At 40.3% G+C, this 11848-nt stretch overlaps 1 non-coding gene across 1 annotated transcript; it reads right to left on the bottom strand.

Annotated features, from left to right (window-relative positions):
- Positions 1-6097: 6097 nt before the first annotated feature.
- LOC112798609 (small nucleolar RNA R71) lies at positions 6098-6205 on the bottom strand. Its single transcript, XR_003200214.1, has one exon. It is a non-coding gene; the product is annotated as a small nucleolar RNA R71 (small nucleolar RNA).
- Positions 6206-11848: the final 5643 nt, after the last annotated feature.

Raw genomic sequence — 11848 nt, 5'->3', positions numbered from 1 at the left:
CATTGTTCAGCCCAAGCACACACCAAATGGGCCCGGAAGTGGATTTTTATGTCTTTTACTCATCTCTGTACACCCTAGGCTACTAGTTTTCTATAAGTAGGACCTTTTACTATTGTATTTTCATCTTTGGACATCTAGTTCTTAGATCAGACTTTGGTAGCTATCTTCATTTTATGCTATCTTAGATCATTGGGAGGCTGGCCATTCGGCCATGCCTAGACCCTGTTCTTATGTATTTTCAACGGTGGAGCTTCTACACACCATAGATTAAGGTGTGGAGCTCTGCTGTAACTCGAGTATTAATGCAATTACTATTGTTCTTCCATTCAATTCCGCTTGTTCTTGTTCTAAGATATCACTTGTTCTTCAACTTGATGAATGTGATGATCCGTGACACTCATCATCATTCTCACCTATGAACATGTGACTGACAACCACCTCTGTTCTACCTTCGATTGGGTGAATATCTCTTGGATTCTTTAATCGGAATCTTTGTGGTATAGGCTGGAACTGATGGCGGCATTCAAGAGAATCCGGAAGGTCTGACCTTGTCTGTGGCATTCTGAGTAGGATTCAATGATTGAATGACTGTGACGTGCTTCAAACTCCTAGCAGGCGGGACGTTAGTGACAGACGCAAAAGAATCGATGGATTCTATTCCGGCCTGACCGAGAACCGACAGATGATTATCCATGCTGTGACAGAGCATAGGCGACGTAATCACTGAGAGGATGGGAGGTAGCCATTGACAACGGTGAAACCCTACATAAGCTTGCCATGGAAAGGAGTAAGAAGGATTGGATGAAGACAGTAGGAAAGCAGAGAGACGGAAGGGAAGGCATCTTCATGCGCTTATCTGAAGTTCCTACCAATGAATTACATAAGTACCTCTATCTTTATCTTATTGTTATTTCCGTTCATCATCATATCCATTTGAGTTTGCCTGACTAAGATTTACAAGATGACCATAGCTTGCTTCATACTAACAATCTCCGTGGGATCGACCCTTACTCGCGTAAGGTTTATTACTTGGACGACCCAGTGCACTTGCTGGTTAGTTGTGCGAAGTTGTGTAATGCCATGGTATTGAACACCAAGTTCTTGGGGTTCATGACCGGGGATTATGAGAGTTGTGAAAAGTATTGTTCACAATTTCGCGCACCACAGTGTCACAGATTTGCAAGAACTCAGCTAAGAACTGATGAGGATCTTCCAATGGAAGTCCATGAAACTTGCAATTCTGTTGCATTAGAGAAACTAATTGAGGCTTAAGCTCAAAGTTGTTTGCTCCAATGGCAGGGATAGAGATGCTTCTCCCATAGAAGTCGGGAGTAGGTGCAGTAAAGTCACCCAGCACCTTCCTTGCATTGTTGTTGTTTTCGGCTGCCATGTGTTCTTCTTTGAAGATTTCTGTTAGGTCCTCTACAGAGAATTGTGCCTTAGCTTCTCTTAGTTTTTGCTTCAAGGTCCTTTCAGGTTCAGGCTCAGCCTCAACAAGAATGCTTTTGTCTTTGCTTCTGCTCATATGAAAGAGAAGAGAACAAGAAAATATGGAATCCTCTATGTCACAGTATAGAGATTCCTTGAGGTGTCAGAGGAAAAGAAAAATAGAAGGCAGAAGTAGAAAATTCGAACTTATCAAGGAAGATGGAGTTCGAATTTTACATTAAGGGATAGTGTTAGTCCATAAATAGAAGGATGTGAGAAGAGGGGAAGCAACTTTCGAAAATTAAGTGAAAGATTTTGAAAACATTTTGAAAAACTTTAATTGATTTTCGAAAATCAAGAGTAGAAAAGAAATCAAGTGATTTTTTGAAAAAGTTTTGAAATTAGAAATCAAAAAGATTTGATTGAAAGCTATTTTGAAAAAGATATGATTAAAAAGATATGATTTGAAAAACATTTTAAAAAGATTTGATTTTAAAAATTAATGACTTGGCTATCAAGAAAAGATATGATTCAAACACTAAACCTTTCTCAACAGAAAAGGCAACATACTTGAAATGTTGAATCAAATCATTAATTGATAGCAAGTATCTTTGAAATAGAAAGAAATTGATTTTGAAAAATATTTGATTGAAAAAAATTGATTTGAAAAAGATTTGATTTTGAAAAACTTTGAAAACTTGAAAAAAATTTGCATTAAAAACAAAATCTTCCCTCTTGTGCCATCCTGGCGTTAAACGCCCAGAATGGTGCACATTCTGGCGTTTAACGCCCAAACTACTACCCTTTTGGGCGTTAAACGCCCAGCCAGGCACCCTGGCTGGTGTTTAAACGCCAGTCTGTCTTCTTCACTGGGCGTTTTGAACGCCCAGCTTTTTCTGTATAATTCCTCTGCAGTATGTTCTGAATCTTCAATTCTCTGTATTGTTGACTTGAAAAGACACAAATTAAAAATATTTTTGGATTTTTAATAGTGACGAATAATCAAAATGCAACTAAAATCAAATAACAATGCATGCAAGACACCAAACTTAGCAGTTTGTATACTACTGACACTTAATGAGAATGCATATGAGACACATAAACACTCAAGTCGAGAGAATTCAAAGATCAGAGTAAGAAATCATCAAGAACAACTTGAAGATCCTTAAGACACATGAATGAATGCAAGGAAAACAGAAACATGCAATTGACACCAAACTTAAAATGAGACTCTAGACTCAAACAAGAAATTTTTGGATTTTATGATTTTCTAAATTTTTTTGTGCTTTTTCGAAAATTAGGTGGAAAAGGGAAATAAAGGTATCAAAATTCTTAATGAGAATTCCAAGAATCATGCAATGTTTAGTCTAAGACTCCGGTCCAGGAATTAGACATGGCTTCACAGCCAGCCAAGCTTTCAAAGAAAGCTTCGGTCCAAAACACTAGACATGGCCAAAGGCCAGCCAAGCCTTAGCAGATCACTGCTCCAACAGCAAGATTGATAGAAATCAACAAGCTCTTGTGATGATAAGTTGAAACCTCGGTCCAATGAAATTAGACATGGCTTCACAGCCAGCCAGACTTCAACAAATCATCATGAAACTCTAGAATTCATCTTTAAGAACTCTGAAAAAAAATACCTAATCTAACCAACAAGATGAACCGTCAGTTGTCCATACTCGAACAATCCCCGGCAACGGCGCCAAAAACTTGGTGGACGAAATTGTGATCACTACAACTTCGCACAACTAACCAGCAAGTGTACTGGGTCGTCCAAGTAATAAACCTTACACGAGTAAGGGTCGATCCCACAGAGATTGTTGGTATGAAGCAAGCTATGGTCACCTTGTAAATCTTAGTCAGGCAAACTCAAATGGAAATGAATGATGATATACGAAAACATAAAGGTAAAGATAGAGATACTTATGTAATTCATTGGTAGGAATTTCAGATAAGCGTATGAAGATGCTTGTCCCTTCTGTCTCTCTGCTTTCCTACTGTCTTCATCCAATCCTTCTTACTCCTTTCCATGGCAAGCTTATGCAAGGGTTTCACCGTTGTCAGTGGCTACCTTCCATCCTCTCAGTGGAAATGTTCAACGCACCCTGTCACGGCACGGCTATCCATCTATCGATTCTCAATCAGGCCGGAATAGAATCCAGTGATTCTTTTGCGTCTGTCACTAACGCCCCGCCTTCAGGAGTTTGAAGCTCGTCACAGTCATTCAATCATTGAATCCTACTCAGAATACCACAAACAAGGTTAGACCTTCCGGATTCTCTTGAATGCCGCCATCAGTTCTAGCCTATACCACGAAGAATCTGATCTCACGGAATGGCTGGCTCGGTTGTCAGGCGAGCACTCGGTTGTCAGACGATCAACCATGCATCGTGTATCAGGAATCCAAGAGATATTCACCCAATCTAAGGTAGAACGGAGGTGGTTGTCAGGCACACGTTCATAGGTGAGAATGATGATGAGTGTCACGGATCATCACATTCATCAAGTTGAAGAACAAGTGATATCTTGGAACAAGAACAAGCGGAATTGAATAGAAGAACAATAGTAATTGCATTAATACTCGAGGTACAGCAGAGCTCCACACCTTAATCTATGGTGTGTAGAAACTCCACCGTTGAAAATACATAAGAACAAGGTCTAGGCATGGCCGAATGGCCAGCCTCCCAATGATCTAAGAACTAGATGTCCAAAGATGATCAAAAGATCTAAAATGATCCAAAGATTCCAATACAATAGTAAAAGGTCCTATATATAGAAAACTAGTAACCTAGGGTGTACAGAGATGAGTAAATGACATAAAAATCCACTTCCGGGCCCACTTGGTGTGTGCTTGGGCTGAGCATTGAAGCATTTTCGTGTAGAGACTCTTCTTGGAGTTAAACGCCAGCTTTTATGCCAGTTTGGGCGTTTAACTCCCACTTTGGTGCCAGTTCCGGCGTTTAACGCTGGGAATTCTGAGGGTGACTTTGAACGCCGGTTTGAGCCATCAAATCTCGGGCAAAGTATGAACTATCATATATTGCTGGAAAGCCCAGGATGTCTACTTTCCAACGCCGTTGAGAGCGTGCCAATTGGGCTTCTGTAGCTCCAGAAAATCCACTTCGAATTCAGGGAGGTCAGAATCCAACAGCATCTACAGTCCTTTTTAGTCTCTGAATCAGATTTTTGCTCAGGTCCCTCAATTTCAGCCAGAAAATACCTGAAATCACAGAAAAACACACAAACTCATAGTAAAGTCCAGAAGAGTGAATTTTAACTAAAAACTAATAAAAATATACTAAAACTAACTAGATCATACTAAAAACATACTAAAAACAATGCCAAAAAAGCGTACAAATTATCCGCTCATCAGCCAGCCAGGGTGCCTGGCTGGGCGTTTAACGCCCAAAAGGGTAGTAGTTTGGGCGTTAAATGCCAGAATGTGCACCATTCTGGGCGTTTAACGCCAGGATGGCACAAGAGGGAAGATTCTATTTTTAATGCCAATTTTTTTCAGGTTTTCAAAATTTTTCAAAATCAAATCTTTTTCAAATCATATCTTTTCAATCACATGTTTTCAAAATCAATTTCCTTCTATTTTCAAGGATACTTGCTATCAATTAATGATTTGATTCAACATTTCAAGTATGTTGCCTTTTCTGTTGAGAAAGGTTTAATGTTTGAATCATATCTTTTCTTGTTAGCCAAGTCATTAATTTTTAAAATCAAATCTTTTTAAAATGTTTTTCAAATCATATTTTCTCAATCACATCTTTTTAAAACCAATCATATCTTCTTAACCACATCTTTTTCAAAATAGTTTTCAATCAAATCTTTTTCAAAAATCACTTGATTTCTTTCCCACTCTTATTTTCGAAAATCAATTAAAGTTTTTCAAAATATTTTTAAAATCTTTTTAATATTTTCGAAAATTTCTTCCCATCTTCTCACATCTTTCTAATTATGGACTAACACTATTCCTTAATGCACAATTCGAACTCCATCTTTCTTGATAAGTTCAAATTTTCTACCTCTTCCTTCTATTTTTCTTTTCCTCTGACACCTCAAGGAATCTCTATACTGTGACATAGAGGATTCCATATTTTCTTGTTCTCTTCTCTTTCATATGAGCAGGAGCAAAGACAAAAGCATTCTTGTTGAGGCTGATCCTGAACCTGAAAGGACCTTGAAGCGAAAGCTAAGAGAAGCTAAGGCACAATTCTCTGTAGAAGACCTAACAGAAATCTTCAAAGAAGAAGAACACATGGCAGCCGAAAACAACAACAATGCCAACAATGCAAGGAAGGTGCTGGGTGACTTTACTGCACCCACTCCCGACTTCTATGGGAGAAGCATCTCTATCCCTGCCATTGGAGCAAACAACTTTAAGCTTAAGCCTCAATTAGTTTCTCTAATGCAACAGAATTGCAAGTTTCATGGACTTCCATTGGAAGATCCTCATCAGTTTTTAGCTGAATTCTTGCAAATCTGTGACACTGTCAAGACTAATGGGGTTGACCCTGAGGTCTACAGACTTATGCTATTCCTTTTTGCTGTAAGAGACAGAGCTAGGATATGGTTGGACTCACAACCTAAAGAAAGCCTGAACTCTTGGGAAAAGCTAGTCAATGCCTTCTTGGCAAAGTTCTTTCCACCTCAAAAATTGAGTAAGCTTAGAGTGGAAGTCCAAACCTTCAGACAGAAGGAAGGAGAATCCCTCTATGAAGCTTGGGAAAGATACAAACAATTAATCAGAAAGTGTCCCTCTGATATGCTTTCTGAATGGAGCATCATAGGTATTTTCTATGATGGTCTGTCTGAACTGTCCAAGATGTCTTTAGATAGCTCTGCTGGAGGATCTCTTCATCTGAAGAAGACGCCTACAGAAGCTCAAGAACTAATTGAAATGGTTGCAAATAACCAATTCATGTACACTTCTGAAAGGAATCCTGTGAACAATGGGACAAATCAGAAGAAAGGAGTTCTTGAGATTGACACTCTGAATGCCATATTGGCTCAGAACAAGATATTGACTCAACAAGTCAATATGATTTCTTAAAGTCTGTCTGGAATGCAAAATGCACCAGGTAGTACTAAGGAGGCTTCATCTGAAGAAGAAGCTTATGATCCTGAGAACCCTTCAATGGAAGAGGTGAATTACATGGGAGAACCCTATGGAAACACCTATAATCCTTCATGGAGAAATCATCCAAATCTCTCATGGAAGGATCAACAGAGACCTCAACAGGGTTTCAACAATAATAATGGTGGAAGAAACAGGTTTAGCAATGGCAAGCCTTTTCCATCATCTTCTCAGCAACAGACAGAGAGTTCTAAGCAGAACCACTCTGACTTAGCAACCATGGTCTCTGATCTAATCAAAACCACTCAAAGTTTCATGACTGAAACAAGGTCCTCCATTAGAAATTTGGAGGCACAAGTGGGTCAGCTGAGTAAGAAAATTACTGAACTCCCTCCTAGTACTCTTCCAAGCAATACAGAAGAAAATCCAAAAGGAGAGTGCAAGGCCATCAACATGGCCGAATTTGGAGAGGAGGGAGAGGCAGTGAACGCCACTGAGGAAGACCTCAATGGACGTCCACTGGCCTCCAATGAGTTTCCCAATGAGGAACCATGGGAATCTGAGGCTCAAAATGAGACCATAGAGATCCCATTGGACTTACTTCTGCCATTCATGAGCTTTGATGACTATTCTTCCTCTGAAGAGGATGAGTATGTCACTGAAGAGCAAGTTGCTAAATACCTTGGAGCAATCATGAAGCTAAATGACAAGTTATTTGGTAATGAGACTTGGGAGGATGAACCCCCTTTGCTCACCAAAGAATTGGATGACTTGTCTAGGCAGAAACTGCCTCAAAAGAGACAGGATCCTGGGAAGTTTTCAATACCTTGTACCATAGGCACCATGACCTTCAAGAAGGCCTTGTGTGAACTAGGGTCAAGTGTAAACCTCATGCCCCTCTCTGTAATGGAGAAGCTAGGGATCTTTGAGGTGCAAACTGCAAAAATCTCACTAGAGATGGCAGACAACTCAAGAAAACAAGCTTATTGACTTGTAGAGGATGTTATGGTAAAAGTTGAAGACCATTACATCCCTGCTGATTTCATAGTTCTAGAGACTGGGAAGTGCATGGATGAATCCATCATCCTTGGCAGACCCTTCCTAGCCACAGCAAAGGCTGTGATTGATGTGGACAGAGGAGAATTGATCATCCAAGTGAATGAAGAATCCTTTGTGTTTGAGGCTCAAGGATATCCCTCTGTCACCATAGAGAGGAAGCATGAAGAGCTTCTCTTAAAATAGAGTCAAACAGAGCCCCCACAGTCAGACTCTAAGTTTGGTGTTGGGAGGCCACAACCAACTTCTAAGTTTGGTGTTGAACCCCCACATTCAAACTCTAAGTTTGGTGTTGGGAGGTTCCAACATTGCTCTGAGCATCTCTGAGGCTCCATGAGAGCCCACTGTCAAGCTACTGACATTAAATAAGCGCTTGTTGGGAGGCAACCCAATGTTATATTTTATCTATTTTCCTTTGTTATTTTATGTTTTTGTAGGTTGATAATCATGAGAAGTCACAAAATCAATTGAAAAAGCAAAAACAGAATGAAAAACAGAAAGAAAAATAGCACACCCTGGAGGAAGATCCTGCTGGCGTTTAAACGCCAGTAAGGCTAGCAGATGGGCGTTTAACGCCCAGTCTGGCACCATTCTGGGCGTTAAACGCCAGAAAGGGGCACCAGACTGGCGTTAAACGCCAGGAAAGGGCAAGAAATTGGCGTTAAACGCCAGAAATGGGCATCAGCCCGGCGTTTAACGCCACAATTGGCACAGGGAGCAATTTTGCTCGCCACTTGGTGCAGGGATGACTTTTCCTTGACACCTCAGGATCTGTGGACCCCACAGGATCCCCACCTACCCCACCACTCTCTCTCTTCTTCACCCATTCACCAATCACCTCAACACCTCTTCCCCAAAAACCCTTCACCTATCAAAACCCATCTTTCTCTTCACCACTCACATCCATCCTTCATAAAACCCACCCTCCCATAACCGAACCATAACCCTCCCCCCACCCCTATATAAACACATCTTCACTCCTTCATTTTCACACAACCTAAACACTCTTTCTCCCCCTTTTTGGCCGAACCACAAAGCCATCTCCATCTCCTCTATTTCTTCTTCTTCTACCCTCTTCTTTCTTCTTTTGCTCGAGGACGAGCAAACCTTTTAAGTTTGGTGTGGTAAAAGCATTGCTTTTTGTTTTTCCATAACCATTTATGGCATCCAAGGCCGGAGAAACCTCTAGAAAGAGGAAAGGGAAAGCAAAAGCTTCCACCTCCGAGTCATGGAAGATGGAGAGATTTATCTCAAGGGTGCATCAAGACCACTTCTATGAAGTTGTGGCCTTGAAGAAGGTGATCCCCGAGGTCCCTTTCAAACTCAAAAAGAGTGAATATCCGGAGATCCGACACGAGATCCGAAGAAGAGGTTGGGAAGTTCTTACCAACCCCATTCAACAAGTCGGAATCTTAATGGTTCAAGAGTTCTATGCCAATGCATGGATCACCAAGAACCATGGTCAAAGTGTGAACCCGAATCCAAAAAATTGGCTTACTATGGTTCGGGGAAAATACTTGGATCTTAGTCCGGAAAATGTAAGGTTGGCATTCAACTTGCCCATGATGCAAGGAGATGAACATCCTTACACTAGAAGGGTCAACTTTGATCAAAGGTTGGACCAAGTCCTCACAGTCATTTGTGAAGAGGGCGCCCAATGGAAGAGAGATTCAAGAGGGAAGCCGGTTCAACTGAGAAGGCACGACCTCAAGCCTGTGGCTAGGGGATGGTTGGAGTTTATCCAACGCTCAATCATTCCTACTAGCAACCGGTCCGAAGTTACTATAGACCGAGCTATCATGATCCATAGCATCATGATTGGAGAAGAAATAGAAGTTCATGAGGTGATATCCCAAGAACTCTATAAGGTGGCGGACAAGTCCTCTACCTTGGCAAGGTTAGCCTTTCCCCATCTCATTTGTCACCTTTGTTATTCAGTTGGAATTGACATAGAGGGAGACATCCCCATTGATGAGGACAAGCCCATCACTAAGAAGAGGATGGAGCAAACAAGAGATCCCTCTCATCATCAAATCCCTGAGATTCCTCAAAGGATGCACTTTCCTCCACAAAACTATTGGGAGCAACTAAACACCTCCCTAGGAGAATTGAGTTCCAACATGGGACAACTGAGGGTGGAGCACCAAGAACATTCCATTCTCCTCCATGAAATTAGAGAAGATCAAAGAATCATGAGAGAGGAGCAACAAAGACAAGGAAGAGACATTGAGGAGCTCAAGCACTCCATAGGATCTTCAAGAGGAAGAACAAGCTGCCATCACTAAGGTGGACCCGTTCTTTAATTTCCTTGTTCTTTATTTTTCTGTTTTTCAAAAATTATGCTTATGTTTATCTATGTTTGTGTCTTGTGATCATTAGTGTCTTAGTGTCTATGCCTTAAAGTTATGAATGTCCTATGAATCCATCACCTTTCTTGAATGAAAAATGTTCTTAATTGAAAAAGAGAAGAATTGCATGAATTTTGAATTTTATAACAGTTTAATTATTTTGATGTGGTGGCAATACTTTTGTTTTCTGAATGTATGCTTAAACAGTGCATATGTATCTTGAATTTGTGATTCATGAATGTTGGCTCTTGAAAGAATGATGAAAAAGGAGACATGTTACTGAGGATCTGAAAAATCATAAAAATGATTCTTGAAGCAAGAAAAAGCAGTGAATACAAAAAAAAAGAAGGAGAAAAACGAAAAAAAAGGGGAGAAAAAACGAAAAAAAGAGAGAAAAAGAAAAAAAATAAAGTTGTGATCCAAGGCAAAAAGAGTGTGCTTAAGAACCCTGGACACCTCTAATTGGGGAATCTAGCAAAGCTGAGTCACAATCTGAAAAGGTTCACCCAATTATGTGTCTGTGGCATGTATGTATCCGGCGGTAATACTGGAAGACAGAGTGCTTTGGGCCACGGCCAAGACTCAATAAGTAGCTGTGTTCAAGAATCATCATACTTAACTAGGAGAATCAATGACACTATCTGGATTCTGAGTTCCTAAAGAAGCCAATCATTCTGAATTTCAAAGGATAAAGTGAGATGCCAAAACTGTTCAGAAGCAAAAAGCTAAAAGCCTCGCTCATCTAATTAATACTGATCTTCATAGATGTTTTTGGAATTCATTGCATATTCTCTTCACTTTAGCTTATTTGATTTTCAGTTGCTTGAGGACAAGCAACAATTTAAGTTTGGTGTTGTGATGAGCGGATAATTTGTACGCTTTTTGGCATTGTTTTTAGTATGTTTTTAGTATGATCTAGTTAGTTTTTAGTATATTTTTATTAGTTTTTAGTTAAAATTCACTTTTTCTGGACTTTACTATGAGTTTGTGTGTTTTTCTGTGATTTCAGGTATTTTCTGGCTGAAATTGAGGGACCTGAGCAAAAATCTGATTCAGAGACTAAAAAGGACTGCAGATGCTGTTGGATTCTGACCTCCCTGCACTCGAAGTGGATTTTCTGGAGCTACAAAAGCCCAATTGGCGCGCTCTCAACGGCGTTGGAAAGTAGACATCCTGGACTTTCCAGCAATATATGATAGTCTATACTTTACCCAAGATTTGATGGCCCAAACTGGCGTTCAATGTCACCATTAGAATTCCCAGTGTTAAACGCCGGAACTGGCACAAGGATGGGAGTTAAACGCCCAAACTGGCACCAAAGCTGGCGTTTAACTCCAAGAAGAGTCTCTACACGAAAATGCTTCAATGCTCAGCCCAAGCACACACCAAGTGGGCCCGGAAGTGGATTTTTATGTCATTTACTCATCTCTGTAAACCCTAGGCTACTAGTTCTCTATATATAGGACCTTTTACTATTGTATTTTCATCTATTGATCACTTTAGATCTCTAGATCATCTTTTGATCATGTTTTTATGATTGAACCCTCTTTGGGAGGCTGGCCATTCGGCCATGCCTAGACCTGGTTCTTATGTATTTTCAACGATGGAGTTTCTACACACCATAGATTAAGGTGTGGAGCTCTGCTGTACCTCGAGTATTAATGCAATTACTATTGTTCTTCTATTCAATTCCACTTGTTCTTGTTCTAAGATATCACTTGTTCTTCAACTTGATGAATATGATGATCCGTAACACTCATCATCATTTTCACCTATGAATGTGTGCCTGACAACCACCTCCGTTCTACCCTAGATTGGGTGGATATCTCTTGGATTCTTTAACCGGAATCTTCGTGGTATAAGCTAGAACTGATGGCGGCATTCAAGAGAATCCGGAAGGTCTAAACCTTGTCTGTGGTATTCTGAGTAGGAT

The sequence above is a fragment of the Arachis hypogaea genome, chromosome 4 (genome assembly GCF_003086295.3).
Source record: "Arachis hypogaea cultivar Tifrunner chromosome 4, arahy.Tifrunner.gnm2.J5K5, whole genome shotgun sequence".
NCBI lineage: Eukaryota > Viridiplantae > Streptophyta > Magnoliopsida > Fabales > Fabaceae > Arachis > Arachis hypogaea.
Note: the sequence above shows the minus strand (reverse complement) of the source record. Positions and strands in the feature narration are given on the sequence as shown.